Source organism: Manis javanica, chromosome 16, assembly GCF_040802235.1.
Source record: "Manis javanica isolate MJ-LG chromosome 16, MJ_LKY, whole genome shotgun sequence".
Taxonomy (NCBI): domain Eukaryota; kingdom Metazoa; phylum Chordata; class Mammalia; order Pholidota; family Manidae; genus Manis; species Manis javanica.
Window position 1 is genome coordinate 13,087,501 of NC_133171.1, and position 20,213 is coordinate 13,107,713.

At 39.0% G+C, this 20,213-nt stretch overlaps 1 long non-coding RNA gene across 1 annotated transcript in view; it reads left to right on the forward strand.

The window, feature by feature from the left end:
- The window catches only part of LOC118971165 (uncharacterized), a 54,785-nt gene that overhangs the window by 391 nt on the left and 34,181 nt on the right, over positions 1 to 20,213 (forward strand). The window contains exon 2 of the long non-coding RNA XR_012126265.1: positions 7,529 to 7,624. This is a non-coding gene — a long non-coding RNA (uncharacterized lncRNA). The remainder of the gene's footprint in view (positions 1 to 7,528; positions 7,625 to 20,213) is intronic.

Consider the following 20,213-nt stretch of genomic DNA (forward strand, 5'->3'; position numbering starts at 1 on the left):
TCATTGCCCAGGTATCTGGAGAGGGAACACAGGCTACAATGCTCTTACAGTGCTGGTGTGAAAAAGAGCCTATTTCTGATTGAATGTGCCCACCACAGACACACTCACTGGTGTATTTGGATACCTGAAGAAGCAAAATATGCCTCAGCTTTTTGAGAGTAAGAATTATATGTATGCTTACTTTTGTCATTCTTCACAGGGCTCTTGAACACATATTTTTTAATTACCATATACTTTAAAAAATTATACTTTAAAATTATTTTTTATTTTAAATCACTTAAAATGAGCCTTTGCTTATTTTAATATTGGTTCCCAGTGTTTTCAAAGTTTCTTTTTCTGTTGGTCAGCCTCATTCCTTTCATTCATTTTGGGTGTAGGTATTAGGAAACAAGAACGACTTTCCTATTTGCAACTGTAAGAATTTCCACATGGCTGATGAGTGGCATTCTCTGGTGGTATGTCTCATCATATATAGTGGTATACCCATTTCCTAATCTTCTTTTCTCCTCCCTTTAAGTGATGGTGGATCCTCCATTAAAAAAAATTTTGTTATCATTAATATAAAATCACAGGAGCAACACTGCAGTTACTAGATTCCCCCCATTATTAAGTCCCCACCACATACCTCATTACAGTCATTGTCCATCAGCATAGTAAGATTCTATAGAGTCACTACTTGTCTTCCTTCCCCATGCCCACCCCCCCCCATGTCATGTGTGCTAATCGTAATGCCACTTATTCCCCTTATCCTTCCCTTCCTACCCATCCTCCCCAGTCCCTTTCCTTTTGGTAACTGTTAGTCCATTCTTGGGTTCTGCGCGTCTGCTGCTGTTTTGTTCCTTCAGTTTTTGCTTCTTATGCTCCACAAATGAGTGAAATTATTTGGTACTTGTCTTTCTCCACCTGGCTTATTTCATTGGTGGCTCCTCCATTTTTTAGAATTTTACACTGAGCAGATACAGTCCTGCTGCCAGCCTCCATGAATTTCTTTTTTTAATAACTGAAGTTTTTACTCTACTAGCTCCTCAATATGCTTTATTTATTTATTTACTTTGATATCATTAATCTACAATTACATGAGGGAGACCATGTTTACTAGGCTCCCCCCTCAGCAAGTCCCCATTAGTCACTGTCCATCAATGTAGTGAGATACTGTAAAATTACTACTTGTCTTCTCTGTTGCACAGCCCTCCCCGTGCCCCCCCAACACATCATACATGCTAATCGTAAGGCCCCCTTTCTTCTTCCCCACCCTTCTCTCTCCCTTCCTACCCATCCTCCACAGTCCCTTTCCCTTTGGTAACTGTTAGTCTTTTCGTGGGTTCTGTGAATCTGCTGCTGTTTTGTTCCTTCAGTTTTTCCTTTGTTCTTATATTCCACATATGAGTGAAATGATTTGGTACTTGTCTTTCTCTGCCTGGCTTATTTCACTGAGCATAATACCCTGTAGCTCCATCCATGTTTTTGCAAATGGTAGGATTTGTTTTCTTCTTATGGCTGAATAATATTCCATTGTGTATATGAACCACATCTTCTTTATCCATTCATCTACTGATGGACACTTAGGTTGCTTCCATTTCTTGGCTATTGTAAATAGTGCTGTGATAAACATAGGGGTGCATCTGTCTTTTTCAAGCTGGGCTGCTGCATTCTTAGGGTAAATTCCTAGAAGTGGGATTCTGGGTCAAATGGTATTTCTATTTTGAGCTTTTTGAGGAACCTCCATACTGCTTTCCACAATGGTTGAACTAATTTCCATTCCCCCCAGCAGTGTAGGAGGGTTCCCCTTTCTCCACAACCTTGCCAACATTTGTTGTTGTTTGTCATTTGGATGGAGGTGGTCCTTACTGGTGTGAGGTGATATCTCATTGTGGTTTTAATTTGCATTTCTCTGATGACAAGCGATGTGGAGCATCTTTTCATGTGTCTGTTGCCCACCTGAATTACTTCTTTGGAGAACTGTCTGTTCAGCTCCTCTGCCCATTTTTTAATTGGATTGTTCACTTTTTGTTTGTTACGGTGCATGAGCTCTTTATATAATTTGGATTCCAACCCTTTATCAGATCTGTCATTTATGAATATATTCTCCCATACTGTAGGATGTCTTTTTGTTCTATTGGTGGTGTCCTTTGCTGTACAGAAGCTTTTCAGCTTCATATAGTTCCACTTGTTCATTTTTGCTTTTGTTTCGCTTGCCCGGGGAGATATGTTCATGAAGAAGTTGCTCATGTTTATGTCCAAGAGATTTTTGCCTATATTTTTTTCTAAGAGTTTTATGGTTTTATGGCTTACATTCAGGTCTTTGATCCATTTTGAATTTACTTTTGTGTATAGGGTTAGACAATGATCCAGTTTCATTCTCTTACATGTAGCTCTCCAGTTTTGCCAACACCAGCTATTGAAGAGGCTGTCATTTCCCCATTGTATGTACATGGCTTCTTTATCCTATATTAATTGACCATATATGTTTGGGTTAATGTTTGGAGACTCTATTCTGTTCCACTGGTCTGTGGCTCTGTTCTTGTGCCAGTACCAAATTGTCTTGATTACTGTGGCTTTGTAGTAGAGCTTGAAGTTGGGGAGCAAGATCCCTCCCACTTTATTCTTCCTTCTCAGGATTGCTTTGGCTATTTGGGGTCTTTTGTGGTTCCATATGAACTTTAGAACTATTTGTTCCAGTTTGTTGAAGAATGCTGTTGGTAATTTGATAGGGATTGCGTCAAATCTGTATATTGCTTTGGGCAGGATGGCCATTTTGACAATATTAATTCTTCCTAGCCAAGAGCATGGGATGAGTTTCCATTTGTTAGTGTCCTCTTTAATTTCTTTTAAGAATGTCTTGTAGTTTTTGGGGTATAGGTCTTTCACTTCCTTGGTTAGGTTTATTCCTAGGTATTTTATTCTTTTTGATGCAATTGTGAATGGAATTGTTTTCCTGGTTTCTCTTTCTATTAGTTCATTGTTAGTGTATAGGAAAGCCACAGATTTCTGTGTATTAATTTTGTATCCTGCAACTTTGCTGTATTCTGATATCAGTTCTAGTAGTTTTGGAGTGGAGAGTTTAGGGTTTTTTATGTCCAATATCATGTCATCTGCAAACAGTGACAGTTTGACTTCTTCTTTACCAATCTGGATCCCTTGTATTTCTTTGTTTTGTCTAATTGCTGTGACTAGGACCTCCAGTACTATGTTGAATAACAGTGGAGAGAGTGGGCATCTCTGTCTTGTTCCCGATCTTAGAGGAAATGCTTTCAGCTTCTCGCTGTTCAGTATGATGTTGGCTGTGGGTTTATCATATATGGCCTTTATTATGTTGAGGTACTTGCCCTCTATACCCATTTTGCTGAGAGTTTTTATCATGAATGTATGTTGAATTTTGTTGAATGCTTTTTCAGCATCTATGGCGATGAATATGTGGTTTTTGTCCTTTTTGTTCATGTGGTGGATGATGTTGATTTTTGAATGTTGTACCATCCTTGCATCCCTGGTATGAATCCCACTTGGTCATGGTGTATGATCCTATTGATGCATTTTTTAGTTCGGTTTGCTAATATTTTGTTGAGTATTTTTGCGTCTATGTTCATCAGGGATATTGGTCTATAATTTTCTTTTTTGGTGGGGTCTTTGCCTGGTTTGGGTATTAGTCAATATGCTTTTTAAAAAATTACTTGCTTCTTTTTTCCACCAACTCCCACCCTTCTCTCCTCCAAGCTATTTAAACTGGAACTACTACCCAAAGTCTAGGGAAGTAAGAACAGTAACACAGAACTCCACTGGCTTCCCATATCTATGCCTTTAGGGAAACCCTAAAAGAATATCCTTTCCTTTAAAAGCTGCTTCCCTGTCTTTCTTTTCAGAAGACTTTTGCTCTGATAAACCTCCTTGGGTTAGCATTTTAGGATCATCAGATAGGGTTCAGGCTTTGAGGGAGTGGGGAAGATTCTTCCAAAGTCAGCCATGTGAGATCTAATTTTCCCAAGTTATTAGTGTTTCCAGTGACAATGGGTAAACTACAAAAACTTTGTGGGGAGGGATTCTCATTTAGTGTTTCCAGTGACAATGGGTAAACTACAAAAACTTTGGGGGAGGAATTCTCATAACCAAAAGCCATACAGTCTGTTTATTCATTCATTTAAAATACATTTATTGAGCTCTTGCTAAAAGCCCAGCCCTATGCTGGGTGCTGTGAATAATAATAGCAAATTCTGGAACTTGGCGGCATGTATAGCACAACTTATGTGCCACATATTCTTCAAAGTGTCTGATATATATTAACTCAACAAATAATCTCACTTTTGACCCCAGGGGAAATATATACATGCATTTGCACAGCTTTCAGGTAAGCTAACATCATCATCAATGTTGACACCAACATCAAAATCCACCAAAAAATGCATGGAGAACCAACTTGATCAGAAGGAGGGAGGGACAGATGAAGGTGGAAGGCAAAACAAAGACAACAAACTTCACCGACTGTGCCTGGACAGTGGGTGAGCGTTAGAGCACTTTGTCCATATTCCCTGTGGCTCGGACCAGGGCTATGAGAATATGTTTCCTTTGGCCCAGCCTGGACTCTGAGCACAAACAACCCGACTAGAGGCAAGACACTGGCCCTCTCATTTTTCTTGCTAGACCAGGGCTGCTGGTGCCTGTGAATACCTCCAATATTGCACTGACCCTTACAAAAGGGCAAGCCACTCTCTCCTAGGTGAACCCCAGCCCGAGCCTGCAAGGCCAGCACTAAGGCAGTGGGTGTGCAGCTGAGCCCATGGTGGACAGACCTGTACAGTGCTTGCTGGGCCCTTGAATAGCTGCTTCCCCTGGGGCAGCACAAGCCACAGGGCACCCCTGCTGACCTGGGGAGTCTATCACCGGTTGTCAGCTGGAGGGGCTTGATCAGGCTGAAGAAGGATGGAGAAGACAAGGAGAGGAAGGCACTGTCAGACTCTGAGGAGGCCAACCAGCAGCGGCTGCCACCAACACCAAATCAGAAGACGAAGGCAGGAGGAAGTGTGACGTATCGAGAGCAGGATGCCCTGAGTCCTCGGGCAAAAGAGCAAGCAGGCCCAGAGTCGTGCCGTCCACCCACTCTTGAAGGCCAGCTCCCAGACGTGACTATCTTTACTGTAAAAATGGTCAGACCAGATGGAAGAGTGTTTACCTGTGCTACGTTCTGGAACAAATAAGGTTTATTTCTGGCCACTCTGTTGCAAGTAAGTTTTAACCCTTATCAAGTAGAATCATTGCTCATTTCCTCAAAAGAAAAGACATACTGAACTAAGGAGGCCTCATCGACAGGTACTGTGTGGTCACTGCAAAGACAACAGATTCTCCTGTGGCAATATTTACAGTTTCACACACATCCCATGACAGACTATGTGACTTGTACAGGACACCCAACTCTCTTGTAACTTACTATACTGTTTTCCTTTTCTGTAATTTAGCTCTGAACTTGCATTAGATAATGGCTTTTATACTTTTTGTAAAATTTTTAACAGTTGTACAGTCTGAACAGAATAAAATAAATGCATGAATAGATAGAGAAAAAAAAAAGATAAAAACTCAAACCACCTAAGTGCCTGGGATACTTGAAGACTGGCTGAACTAGTCACACAGGTTACACAGGCTGTCCCTATATTCCATTCTGGTTCATGGCAGGTCAGCAGCCTTCAATATCAGGGCCTACCTCAGAGAGGCGTACAGAAAGTTCTCAGTGCAGAAGGGGATCATGTTCCAGATTGCTGCTGTGCTCTTGTTCCAGAGCTGCTCCTCAAGGGACGCTACCTGTTTGTCAACATTCTCTTCCTTTTATGCTCAGAGTTGGGTGAGATTGGAAAGTTGTGCCTGATACGTAGTTAAGAGGGGAATTAATGCCTAGGAGCATTGTTTGAAGTCATGAGAATAATCTTAATGACATAGCAAAGGAAATATTGCACAAAATTGAGGTCTTGGAAGGTTTCATTTAGTATTTCCATCTCTATAGCAGTGGTTCTCAAAATGTGGTCCTTGACAGGGAACATTACCTCGCTGGGGTGGTGGGCCCCACAGCAGTCTGGGTTTTAGCAAGTCTTCCATGTGACTCTGATTCTAAAATTTCAGGATTCACTTCAATATCTTTTATTGTATTGTTTCTTTGCTTTAAGAAGTGCGTTTTATACCCTTCCAATGATATTTAGATACCTGTACTTAGATATTTCTCCAAAGTCCTGTCTTAAGAATAGAAAAAAGTCAGTAAACTTTGGCTTTTAGATAGGGGGTCTGTGAACTCCATATCTAGCTTGTGACTTGTTTTTATACAGCCTTAGAAATAAGGAAGGTTTTATTTTTGAAAGGTTGTTAAAAGCAAATGAAACCAAGCAACGAATAGGTAACAGATACAATATGGCCCTCAAAGCTTAAAATATTTGCTATCTGGCTTTTCAGAGAAAGTCCGCTGAAATTTTAGGTAATGTCACAAGATCTTTAATTAATTTGAATTAAACAGCCATGTTTCTTTCTGTAAATGTGTCCTAACATCCAAATTCATGATAGAATAAACTTGTTTTTCAAAAACAATGCTTTAATTTACAGAACTGTGTTTTTTTATTAGTGAAATTAAAACTCTAAACTGCTTATTTTGACTGCCTATCTTCTGGTTGAAAAGGAATAGATACCTTGTATTTCACTCTCAACTGACAAATATTTATTGAGAGGACACAAATATTAATAAAGTTAAATTTTTCTTTGATTTCTTAAGAATGTAATAGAGAAGTCTGACATATAAATAGATACCATATGAGTGCTATAATCAAAGCATGTATAATGGGCTTTGGGAACACAAATAAGGGGATACTTTCTGAGCATTCAATGATAGGGGTGCACCCTCACTTATTTATTTTGTGCTGTGATGATAGTTTGGTTGTTTTTAATCTTTTCTTTTTTCTATCAAAACAGTGTTGCCATGCATAACCTTGTACGTAGCTCATTTTATTCATGTAAAACAAATTTCTACGCATGAATTTGTTGGGTTGAAGGTTTTGTGTTCAGATACTGAACATACCAATGAACAATGGCCAGACCATTGTCTATATAAACACAGAGCTCTGACCCATAACCTGCGGTAACTAGCCCAAGAAGACAGCTCATATCTACAATAACCAGTCCAGGAAGTCAAACCATGATCTCCAGCAGCCAGTCTAAAAAGTCAAACAATACCCTCTGTAACAATTGGCTGAACATGGCCAGGACTTAATTAATAAAAGATAGCTTCCCTATATTTTGCCCGTGATTCCAACTTAGGACACAAATATGCATCCCTAACCAACTGGGATGTCCTGCTTCTAGTTAGCCCGCCTGCAGCTTCTGCATGCCAACAACCTCCAATCAGGGCACAGCTGAAGCTTCCCTTTATTCCACTATAAACCTTACCCACTCCTGTGCCTGCCTTGAGTCTACTAAACATAAGTGATGGTGGTTGATCACTTGCTGTAGGAAACTGAATAAATAGGCTTTGCTTTTCTCATTTTGTTGGTCTTTTTTATTTCCACAGTTGTAGTGGAGATGCCACTGAGATATGGTCTGCACTGCCTGTTGCCATGGATCCCAGTCTTTGGCCATATGTGGAATCCCCAGAGGTGCAGTTGTGGTAAGGCAACACTGGGTCTAAATTTCACTCCCTCTGAGTTTAGTTCCTTGGCTGTTTATTCTCATTTTGGTACCCAAGTTGTGTTATTGGTTCCCATTTTATTGGTATTTTTGGTGGTGTCAGGCCACTCTTTTTCATCTCTTTTTCCTGTCTTTTGTGTTACAGTTTTGTGCTTAGTGTTGTCATAAGGAGAGTCATGGTATAGAACACAGGCATAGATACTATAAAACTGTGGTTTGAGCTGACTTCACAGACCAGTGCATTTAGTTTTTATCAGACCAGCATCCACTTAGACAAATTTTGCTATAGGTTAATAATAAAACTGGATGAGGTTTTCCTCTGTCTTGATTTTGTGTTCTAAGAACTAGCTTTGATCCAGAGAGAGTGTTGTGCGGTGTGGTTTTCCTGCCTTCCAGGGGTATAGATTGTGGGGTCTTCACTTGGAGGTGGCTAACTTTCTGGCAGGAGGCTCGAGACACAGGATGCAGAAGTATTACATTCATACCAACTGTTGCCAGCTCTCATGGGTCATGTAAGTTGAAATCCTTTCCTATACATGGAAAAACTCCTGCTTCTTACATGTACTATCTTTACAACTATAATTCTTGTACCTGTGTTTCTAAACAGCATATCTTCACCAAGGATGATTTGTACCTTCAGTGACCATTCTGGGAACATTTGTTTTGCTACAATTGTTCATTTGAGAAAAAGAAAGGGAATATTTTGCAGGCCTAATTGGCAGCATTTTTTGATTGGTGTGCAGAGGTCTCCAAACAAAATTCCAAATCCAAAATGGCTTCATTAAAAGGTTCTTTGACCAGAGCTAATGAGCAGTTCAGTAAAGTTAAGCAAGAGCAAACTAGAACCACTTTGATATCCAGCAACCCATCTCCCACATTATCCTTCTAGTCCAATTTCTTCTGTGCCTTTATCAACTCCTCTCTCATCTTCCTCTTGTTCAGACTTCCTACCTTTTACAAACAACCCTCCTAAGTCCCAAGAATGCAGTGTCTCTTTATATCAATCCTTTCCATGAGTCAGGTATGCAGACAAGTGGAGAAAACCTTGTACCTAAGCTGAATTAAGAACTATAATGAGCGATTTCCTTAGATTCAAACAAGACAAGCAAATAGTCACATAAGAATTTAGAGATCTTTTGGGGGCATGTGACCTAGGATTACCTGAGCTATATCAACTTTTACACACAGTGTTCAGAATCTCAGATATTTAATTCTGGATGAGAAAAGCTGATTGGACCTACCTGGAAAAGGACCTACAGGATCCCTCTTTCCTCATAAAATGGGATTAAGAAAAGACCAAAGATGAAGTTAAGTCCAAAAAGTTATACCCAGAATATTTTTAGTAGATATCTATTGGGTCACAATTTAATAATATAAACAAACAAAAAAGATGCACTTACACATATGTGGAGATTAAGAAACATGCTACTGAACAACCAATGGGTCAAAGAAGAAATGTAAAGAGAAATAAAAAAAAATAGCTTGAGACAAACAAACATGAAAATATTACATACTGAAATTTATGGAATGCAGCAAAAGCAATTCCAAGAGAGAAATTCTTAGTGATAAATACCTACATCATGAAACAAGAAAAATCTCAAATAACCTAACTTTACACCTCAAGGATCTATAAAAAGAATAATATACAAAGCCCAAAGTTAGTAGACAGAAGGAAATACAAAGATCAGAGTGGAGGAAAATGAAATAAAAAGTGAAAAGTAGAAAAGATCAAATGAAGGTAAGGTGGTTCTTTGAAAAAATGAACAAAATTGACAAACCTTTAGATAGACTCACCAAGAAAAAAAAAGAGAGAAGATGCAAATAAATAACATTAGAAATGAGAGATGTTATAACTGACATCACAGAAATACAAAGGATCATAAGAGGCTACTATGAGCAATTAAATACCAACAAATTGGACAACCTAGAAGAAATGAATACATTCCAAGAAACATACAATCTATCAAGACTGAATCATGAAGAAACAGAAAATATGAGGAGATTTATTACAAGTAAGGAGATTGAATCAATTATCAAAAATCTTCCAACAAATAAAAGTCCAGGACTAGATGGCTTCACTGGTAAATTCTACCAAATATATGATGAAGCACCAATACTCACACTCTTCTCACACTCTTCCAAAAAAGACGAGGAAATGCCTCCAAACTCATTTTAGGAGGTATGCATTATCCTGGTAACAAAACCAGATAAAGGCACTCTAAGAAAAGAAAATTATAGGCCAATATCTTTGATGAAAATAAATGTAAAAATCCTTATCAAAATATTAGTAAACTGAATTCAACAACATATTAAAAGGATCATATATGTCACCAAGTGGGATTTATTCCAGGAATGGAAGAGTGGTTCAGCATCCACGAATCAATCAGTGACACACCACATCCACAAAATAAGAGATAGCAACCATATGACCATCTCAATTGATGCAGGAAAAAGCATTTGACAAAATTCAACATTCATTATGATAAAAATACTCAAAAAGTGGGTGTATAGGGACATACTCAATGCAATAAAGGACATATATGACAATCCCACAACTAACATACTCAAAGGTGAAAAGTTAAAAGGTTTTCCTCTATGATTAGAACCAGACAAGGATGCCCACTCTAACCATTTTTATTCAACACAGTATTAGTAGTCCTAGCCAGAGCAATTAGGCTAGAAAAAGAAATAGGAGGCATTTCAATTGGAAGAAGTAAAATTGTCACAATTTGCAGATGACATGACACTATATATAGAAAACCCTAAGGACTCCACCAAAAAAATGTGAGAACTAAATGAATTCAGTAAAGTTGCAGGATACAAAATCAATATGCAGAAATCTGTTGTTGCATTACTATAAAGTAATAATGAACTATTAGAAAAATAAATTAAGAAAACAATCTTATTTATAATTGCATTAAAAAGAATAAAATACCTAGGAATAAATTTAACCAAGAAAGTGAAAGACCTACATATTGAAAACTACAAGACATTTATGAAAGAAATTGAAGAAGACACAAATAAATGGGAAAATATTCCATGCTCCTGGGCTGGAGGGATTAATATTGTTAAAATTACCATCCTGTCCAAAACAATCTGCAGATCCAATGCAGTCCCTATCAAAATTCCAATGTCATTTTTCACAGAACCAGAACAAACAATCCTATTATTTGTATGGAACTGCAAATAGCCAAAGCAGTCTTGAGGAAGAACAACAAAGCAGGCAGCATTGCACTGCCTGGTTTCAAACTATATTTAAAAGCTATAGTAAACAAACTACCATGATACGGGCATAGAAACAGACACACAGATCAATGGAACAAAATAGAAAACCCAGAAATAAACCCATGCATATATGGTCAATTAATTTATGACAGAAGAGTCAAGACTATTCAATGGGGAAAGGAAAGTCTCTTTAATGAACAGTGGTGGGAAAACTGGGTAGCTACATGCAAAAGAATGAAGCTGGACAACTATCTCACTCCAAACAAAAATTAAATCAAAATGGAGTAAAAGACTTGAATATAAGACCTGAAACCATTAAACTGCCAGCAGAAAACATAGCTGGTAAGCTCCTTGATGACACACACAAAGGATGTCAGACTAAAATCTTCTTCAGAGGAAAGGAAACCATCAACAAAATGAAAAGGCTACTTACTGAATGGAAGAAAATACTTGCAATCATGTATCCGTTAATGGGTTAGTACCCAAAATATAAAGAACTCATACAACTAAATATAACAAAACAAAACAAAAACTCCAAATGATCCAATTAAACAAAATGGACAGAAAATATGACTAGACATTTGTCCAAAGAAGACATACAGATGGTCAATAAACATAAACAAATGCTCAACATAAGCATAATTAATCATCAGGGAAATGAAAATAGAAACAACGAGATACTACTTACACCTGTTAGGATGGCTAATATCAAAAAGAAGAAGAAACAACTGTTGCTGAGCATATGGAGAAAAGGCGACACTTGGGCACTGTTGGTGGGAATATAAATTGGTGCAACCATTATGGAAAACACTGTGAAGATTACTTAAAAAATTAAAACTAGAATTGCCAGATGATGCAGCAATTCCACTTTGGAATATATCCCAAGAAAACAAAAATGCAAACCTGAGAAGTTTTATGCACCCCCACTTTCATTGCAACATTAATTATGATAGCCAAGTTATGGAAACAGTCTAAGTGTCTGTCAACAGATGAATGGATAGAGAAAATGTGACACACACACACACACACACACACACACACAGAAGAATACTACTTAGCCATAAAAAGGAATGAAATTTTTCTATTTGCAACATCGTAGATAGACCTTGAGGGCATTATGCTAAATGAAATAAGTCAGATAGAGAAAGACAACACTGTATGATGTTACTTATATCTGGGATCCAAAAAAAATTACAAAAAACAGAGGAAAAACAAAGAGGATCATAGACACAGAGACCAGTTTGGTGGTTGCCAGAAGTGGAGGTGCCAGAGGTTTGGGGCTATGGATTAAATGTACAAACTTGTAGTTATAAATAGTTAACTCATGGGGATATCATGTGCAGCATGGCAACTTTATTTACTAAGACTGTGTTGCATAGTTGAAAGTTGCTGATGGAGTAGGTCTTAAAAGTTGTTATCACAAGAGAAGAATTCTTTGTAACTATATATGATGGTGGATATTAACTAGACTTATTAAAGTGATCATTTTGCAATGTATGCAAGTGTCAAATCATTATGTTGTACACCTAAAACAAATATAATGTTTATGTCAGCTATACTCCATTAAAAAAAACAACAAAAAGCAAAAAAGATGAAACTACAGGATATTCAGAGTAGATTAGAAATACCTTTGGACAACATTCAGGAGATAAGGAAGATACTGATGGAACAGCAATGTTTTCAACTCACTTTGTCAGTGGAATGGAGCCTGAAACTGGAGATGCATTTTGAAAACAGAACTTGGATTGGGCACTAGCCCCTGGACCTGGACTACAACATCTAACAGAACATATTGAAAGGGGGTTTAGAACAAAAATGAGGCAGAATCCATGGCAAAGTTGCAGCCCAGCATATCAAACAATTGATTGGTCCAGCTCCCCAACCAACCATCTACTGACCAGGATGCTCCTAGACTGGAAAAAGATTGTCCCATCACACACACACACACACACACACACACACACACACACACACACACACACACACAGAAAATTGCTCAGTTCGCATCAGTGTGTGTGGTCCAAGGAAGGAAAAAGGGCCCAGTAAGCTGTCGTACCCTTAAACACTCAAGGTAAATTATCCAAAGCTATAGATGGTCATCCTCATCAGTTGCTGGTAGAAACTCTTTGTACATTAAACCCTGCCACCTTTTGTCAACCTCTTCCTCCCAGTAAAGAGACTAGTTTTCCCCATCTCCCAGACCATAACTGTAACCCTCTGGCCCTTGACCAAAAATGGTCCTTTCTGCCCCATGACACCACTTCTGCAAATTTAATAGAGAAATTTACTCTGCAAATGGAAATGTGATATTAAATGCACACCATTTATAGAGGGACTATTTCTTGAGGTCCTGGAGGACTGCTGTATCACGTTGTGTCTGCTCTGACTGTAACTTCCCCCCTTCCGTTATATTTTATGCAGACTCACAGGCTATATAGGCTTGGGCTACTTGGGGAGCCCAGTAGTGAGTTGAGAAAATGCCCTAACCTTGCATTTTGAGAGAGAGAATTATATTTCCATTATGATAATTAGGGGAACAATCTCACCAGGGTTGATGACAGCAAGGTTGGTTTCTCTTCTGTCTTCGTGATGCTATGGGACAGGATGGCCACTCTAACACTTACTGGGGACCCTCAGGTAAGGTAGTGTGCCTGCCTGGTCTGGGGGCCTGGTACTGATTCCCCACCCCAGCTCTTCATTGCCAGCAGAGAAGGCAGGTCCGGTGCTGTGCCTCCTCCCATTGTCACCGAAAGATAGGGATCCAGGTGTTACTTAAGAAAGGTTGACTTGTAAATGTTGGCAACTGATTCATTGAAACAACAAACCAATACTGTGCAGGCCAAACAAAATATGGGCAGGTGGTAGTGGCCTCAGGGTGTTAGGTTCCTGGTGCTGTGGGGCTCCATTTTGAACCTTTTGGAACCATGGGCATCTTCCCAGGGTTCTTGCCTCCTCCATTCCTGCTGCAATGAGGGTGCCATTTGCTCTCGTTGCTCATAGCATGTAAGTCAGCATGGATAGAGAAACTTCATTTCTTCTCTCAGTGCTGGTGCTGTGCTCTCCAGTTGTCCTCTCTCCCGGAAGGGCAGCCTGTAGTCCACAGCACCCTCTACCCTCCGCACACCCCACTTCTGCTGCTCCTGCACTGCGGGGAGATCACGCCATCCTCCAAGTCTCCTCCAGGTTCCTCATGATCCATCAGTCACCAAGTCTTACCCTTTTTGTAGCCTAAATATTTTCAAATCTGTTCCCTTACCCCTCCGACCGCTGTTTTAGTTCAAAAGAGGACCTCGTCCTCTGACCAGTTGCAGCTGCCTCCTACATGGGTCTTCCCACCTCTGCTCCTGCCTCTACAAGCTTACCCTCCACGCAGCTGCTACAGGACGTAACTCACCCATACCCCCAGAGAGCCTCTGGAATGCCACCTGCAGCAAGCTCACCAGGGCCCCTACCTTCCTACCCGCCTGCCTCTTGGCAGCCTCCTTTTCCTAACTCCCATTTCCATGTGCAAGCGTGGGCCTCCACACAGCATGTCTCCCGTCTCCCTGAAAGGCCATTTCTCCCTCTTTGCCCGTCTCATCTTTGAGGGTTCACCTGTGAGTCCTGAAGTGTAAAGGGCCCTCTCTTGGGCTCCCACTGCACCCTGGGTTTGTATTCGTCTGATGATCTATTGTACTACATGGAACATATCTGTTTGCTGTCTGATTACTCCCTTAGCAGAAATCTTCTTGAGGGCAGAGCATGTAGCTTATCCATCTTGGATTCCTGGTGCTGGCATGGTCCTGTTGTATAGCAGAGTTGATGCATGTTTGTTGAACCGCCTTTCTCAAAATGGTTGTTCTGATCTGTGCCTGACCACGGCTGCCCAATTCCGGCTTTCATCCTCCCACAGGAGTCCTTCCCTCACAGGGGAACTGTCTGTCACAGGATTGACTGTTTATGTACCTCCAAGTTTGTATTTTGAAGGCCCAACCCCTAGGGTGACTGTAGTTAGAGACAGGGCCTTTCTGGAGGCCATGAAGGGTAAATGAGATCATAAAGGTGGAATATATTCAGTATATTAGTGTACTTCTAAGAAAAGACCCCAGAGAGCTCGCAGTCTCTCTCTGCCATGGCACTGTTCTTAGCTCTACCCTCAGAGCGATCACATGTGTCTTGAGCAGACTATACATAAGCCCAGCCAGTTCCTTGCTGTGTGACTTGGGATAAGCCACACCAGTTCTCTGGCCTCACTGTAAAAAGAAGGGTTGGATCGGATGACACGGAAGGTCCCTCCTAGCTCCAAGTCAGGGTCCCTCCCGCACACAGGCGCAGTGATTCCTGTTTCTGTTCTTTGTTTCTAAAAAGCAGGCCTATGAGAATATTTCTGACCGCACTGTAAAGTCAAGATAAAATAACTATTGTGTGAGTGTTATTTTATATAATTCCTCTCCTACCAGCTAATCTACTTTGCAAAAGTAGATCACCTATCATCCTGGTGACAGGGAAGAAAAAGAAATTGTGAACCCTAAATTCACATTTCATTCTAGGTTAGTTCTACAGATTAGTTCACTAGTCCCTCAAATGTCCATGGAGACATACCTCCTAACGGTCCTCTCTCCTGGCTTCGGAAAGCTCACTGTACCTTCAATGTCACCAAGAAGGAAATTTTTTTCTTTAAAAGTCTACAGCACAAACAATTTTTAAAAATTATAAATTTTAAACGGAAACGTTTTAAACCATTTAAATCAAAATTTATTAATTTCGAGTTTTGGAAGACATTCCAACTAAAGCTGTTGCTGAGAAGCATATGCTCTGGTTTGCATGTGAGCACAGCATTATTATGGTCATTTATTTGTGGTGGTTCTGGCTCTGTCCTCTCTAGCGCCCCTGGTCCTAGCTTGCTTTCCTCACCTTTCTCAGCCAATTGAGCAGCGTATTCACCAGTGTCTTTCAGACAAAATTTTCTGATCTCAGGACCAGGATGTTTATTTCCTAATGATAATAATGTACTTTAAAAATATTACAGATTAGTCTCAAGTTCAACTTTAGAACTTAGAGCAGGAAAAAATTTTAAATAGAAAAAATTTAACATAATATGCAGGGCTAGAGTCTAACTTTGAGTCTTTATGGACTTTGTTGGAAGAATATACATTCAGCCCATGATAGACTTTATTGTCTAGAAAATGGCTGGAGAACTACAGCCTGCAGGCAAATTGGGCCTGCCTCTGGGTATTGTTCTGTTCTTGAGTTATGAAAGGATTTTACATTTTAAAATGGTTGTATAAGTATCTGAATAATATCATCAATTTTGCCTTTTGGCCCTGAAAGCTTAAAATATTTACTTTCTGGCCCTTAAAGAAGTTTGTCAAACTTTGTTCAGCTTGAAATGGATAAGCAGCTCGTTTCACATTTCAGCAATACCCACGGAAAGGATTGCGTAGAGTAAACCCCAGACCTGTACTGATCAAAAAGAATGAAAGGACTTTATTCAGCTGATGCACAAGTACCTATGTTTATAAATGTGTCTTTGACATCTGACCAATTTCCTTTTACCTTGTTCATGTGATTCAAAGTCCTGATTGTTCCACTTAGTAAGCAAATAAGAATAAACCACAGATTACGTGATATCAAATAAAAATACAACAAAAAATACTACTAAGAGAAGTTTGTCACAACACCCTGACTTCAGTGATTAAAGCTGGGAAACTTTTGGGCATAGTAATTAATTTGAGAACAGACCAGACAATTTTAATGTTTCTAACTCCAAAAATAAACTTGTTTTTCTCTCGTGCATATGTTGCTTTGTGTGTTAATAGGAAAATTCCCATGTAGTTCCAAAGCTCTCTCCAGGTCTAGGTAAACAGGGTGCTTTTGACTGTGAAGCAGATAATGTCTGTCCACTGGTTAGCTAGACTTGGAAGTGAAGGATGTCCTCATCACTTGAATGCTGTACACCAAGCCAAGAGAAACAGATGGCTCATCAGGCTTTACAAAGGGAGTTCATAGTAGTCTCTGATAGGTTGGAATAATATCTTTGAAAGTTTCAAAACACAGATAAGATTAACTCATTTGTATATTTTGGGAATTACTCTTTTGAAACAATGACAAGTTCCAGCCAGGTTCAGGCTGCTCTGGTATACAGTCAATACTGCCACCTGCTGTCCCAATTGAGGAAGCTATCTGTGTTAGCACTACAGAAACGGCGATAAAAATAAATCATGCTGTCAAGCTCCGTTATTTCAAAATTCAGTGTCTTTCCTTCTCTTTGCCAATGGCTTCCATGGAAATGTGCTGTTTTTTGTGACAGTGCTTTTTTTTATGAGTGGATATGTATTGGGATCATATATAACGAGAGAGCATTTCCAATATACTTCTGAAAGTTATGGGAGTTACAAATCTTTGTGGTGCCATTAATTCGTTTTGTAAATACCTCTGACTACAGATTTTTTGTCTTTTCCTCTACAAAATAAATCCATAGTGGAGACAGATTAAGGAAAAAGGGTGAAATATATATCAACTTTTTGTTTCTCATGTTGTATTCACGAAACGTTGGGTGGATGGGAAGTTTAAAATGACTGGTTAAAGTGAGGGTCTTTGGTTCCTAATTTGCATGCTCTTGGTTGATCCAGAACACTGTAATTTTAATGGAGTTACATTCATTTAATCACAATAGTACTGATGTTTATATCTGTATTACCCTTTTACTGCAAAAATTTACTTCCCAATAAACAAATGTATTGGAAGCCAATGCTTCCACACTTGATTTTGGAAATTAATGTAACTAAATGTTTTTGCTACTATCTCTGTAATATGGCTGCATTTGGCATTATCTTTGTATTAGTTTTTAAATATGGTACTGGCAAACAATAGGAGCTGCATGGAAGAGATATAAGATAGAGGTATAAGTAACATTTGTGCAGCTGTAATGGACCAAATGCCTTAAAAATGGGAAGGAGAGGGTTGATTTAGGGAAATTTCCATGAAAACATGTATCAGCTATAATAACACCACACTAAATTTTTCAATGTTTGTAACTTGAAGAGAGTATAAAGGCCCAAAGACAGGCAAGTCTTTATTCCCAGGCAGGATTTTATAATTGTAAGTTAAAAAGCAAAACAATACCCCCAAGCCCAAAATCTATTAATCATAGATTTGACTTTAAAATAACTTTAGTAATATTGGAAGTAGGATGTAGATAACCAAAAATATGTGTGAATGAGCATACAAAATATTTTGGCTCAAAACATTTTAGTTTGTATCTGTAAGGCAACACAACTTATTTTCAGCAATTCTGTCTCCTTGGACTCTTTAAGTTTTAAGATTCTTGGAGACTAGTCCAGGGTTTCTTACTTAGTGGTTAAAGTCTAGTTGGAGTGCTTGGCACTTGTATTTCTTTACACATTAGTTCAAACTACTACTCACTAAAATATTGGTGTCAAGTTTTTGAACTGAGAGATACCGTAAAAACCACCTGGTCCAGCCCTCTTCTGTCAGGGACACACAGGTCTTAAAATGGCCAAGTCAAGTTGTCTGAAGTATCAGTGTGTTTCTGAGTCAGGACTAGGACGTAGGTTTGAAGAAACAATGGGTGTTTTTGGACTTCACTTCCTGACTGAATGAGTGAACTTACGTAGCACTAACTAAACTTTCTTGTTTGGATTGTTGTTCACACATATTAATTAGTCTAGTTTGCTTCCACCATATATATATATTTTTAATTTTTTTATTTTGGTATCATTAATCTACAATTACATGAAGAACAGTATGTTTACTAGGCTCCCCCCTTCACCAAGTCCCCCCCACATACCCCTTCACAGTCACTGTCCATCAGCATAGTAAGATGCTGTAAAATCACTACTTGTCTGGTCTGTGTTGCACAGCCCTCCCCGTGACCCCCACACACTATACATGCTAATCGTAATGCCCCCTTTTTTCCCCCACCCTTGTCCCTCCCTTCCCACTCATTTGACCCAGGAATTCCACTTCTAGGAATTTACCCTAAGAATGCAGCACTCCAGTTTGAAAAAGACAGATGCACCCCTATGTTTATTGCTGCACTATTTACAATAGCCAAGATATAGAAGCAACCTAAGTGTCCGTCAGTAGATGAATGGGTAAAGAAGATGTGGTACATATACACAGTGGAATATTACTCAGCCATAAGAAGAAAACAGATCCTACCATTTGCATCCACCATATTTTAAAATGATCTTTTGAGTCTATAAATAGTTTTACTTAATATTGTGTGTTGATACATAAAGTATACAACATATGGACACAAAAGAGTCCATGTTATTTCAAAAGTAGACTCTTACATTAAAAGCCCAGTTCACAAATCGGCTTCAGCCCTCCTTGCAACTATGAGGGCTGTAGGGAACATGGTGGCTGCTGCTGACTGCAGAAGAGAAGGTATGTTACTGAAAACTATTATGTTCCTCAGTAATACCACCTCTTCTCCTTTCTACCTCCATAGAAATGGTCCTAAATGAAGAGCCTCCTAGACGTTCGTTCACTCATTCATTCATTCATCCAGTCATTCATCCTGTACCTGCTGTGTTTATTGAAAGCCTATTATGGCAACAGCTGTGTTAAACAGTATGTGGAAAGAGAAAAGAGGAGAGATTTTTAAAAAGGTGCTGTTGTAGTTTTTTGCTAATTCTCATTTTTCTTGTGGGTATTTTTAATCCCTTTTAAGCAGGCCAGACTGCCGTTTCCTTGACTTTTTCTTCTTTTCAGTACCATTCCCCAGGGCTCTTTTCTGTTCAGAAGCACCATAATGTTTTATTAATAAGGACTCCTGAGACATCTAGTCTAGATGCATATTTAGAAAAAGCAAATTTAGAAAAAGCTGGCACACTCTATTTTCGTATTAAATTAATATGGATTAGCCTGTGTATGACTGGCTGCATTTTTCCCTCAACTTTTAAAATATGCACAAATCTTCCTTCTTTCTCAAAAATATGCTGTAATAATAAAGACCAATTTTAAATGCTCCAAATAGTGATCGTAATTTGGTAGATTATTCATAGACAAGAGTTTTTTCACTTATTTTCCTGGGATCTTTGCTGTAACTCACCTGAATTTTTAGTCTGCTACTTTGGTGTTCCCAAGGCTGAATTTAGTTGAGAAGTATCAGTGGGATAAAATCATACAGCATGAAGATGTTGCTAATATCAGCTAGAAAACCACAAAGTAAACTAATGTAAGTGCTAAAAAAAGTTTTTTTTTTCACTTAAACAACTTGGAGATTTATTAATTCTTATAGGAGGAAATCCAGAGCTGAGTGAGTTCAGGTCCAACAGCTCAGTGTTATCAAGAGGAACATGAGTTCTTTCTGTTCTTCGTGGCATGGGCAGCACTAT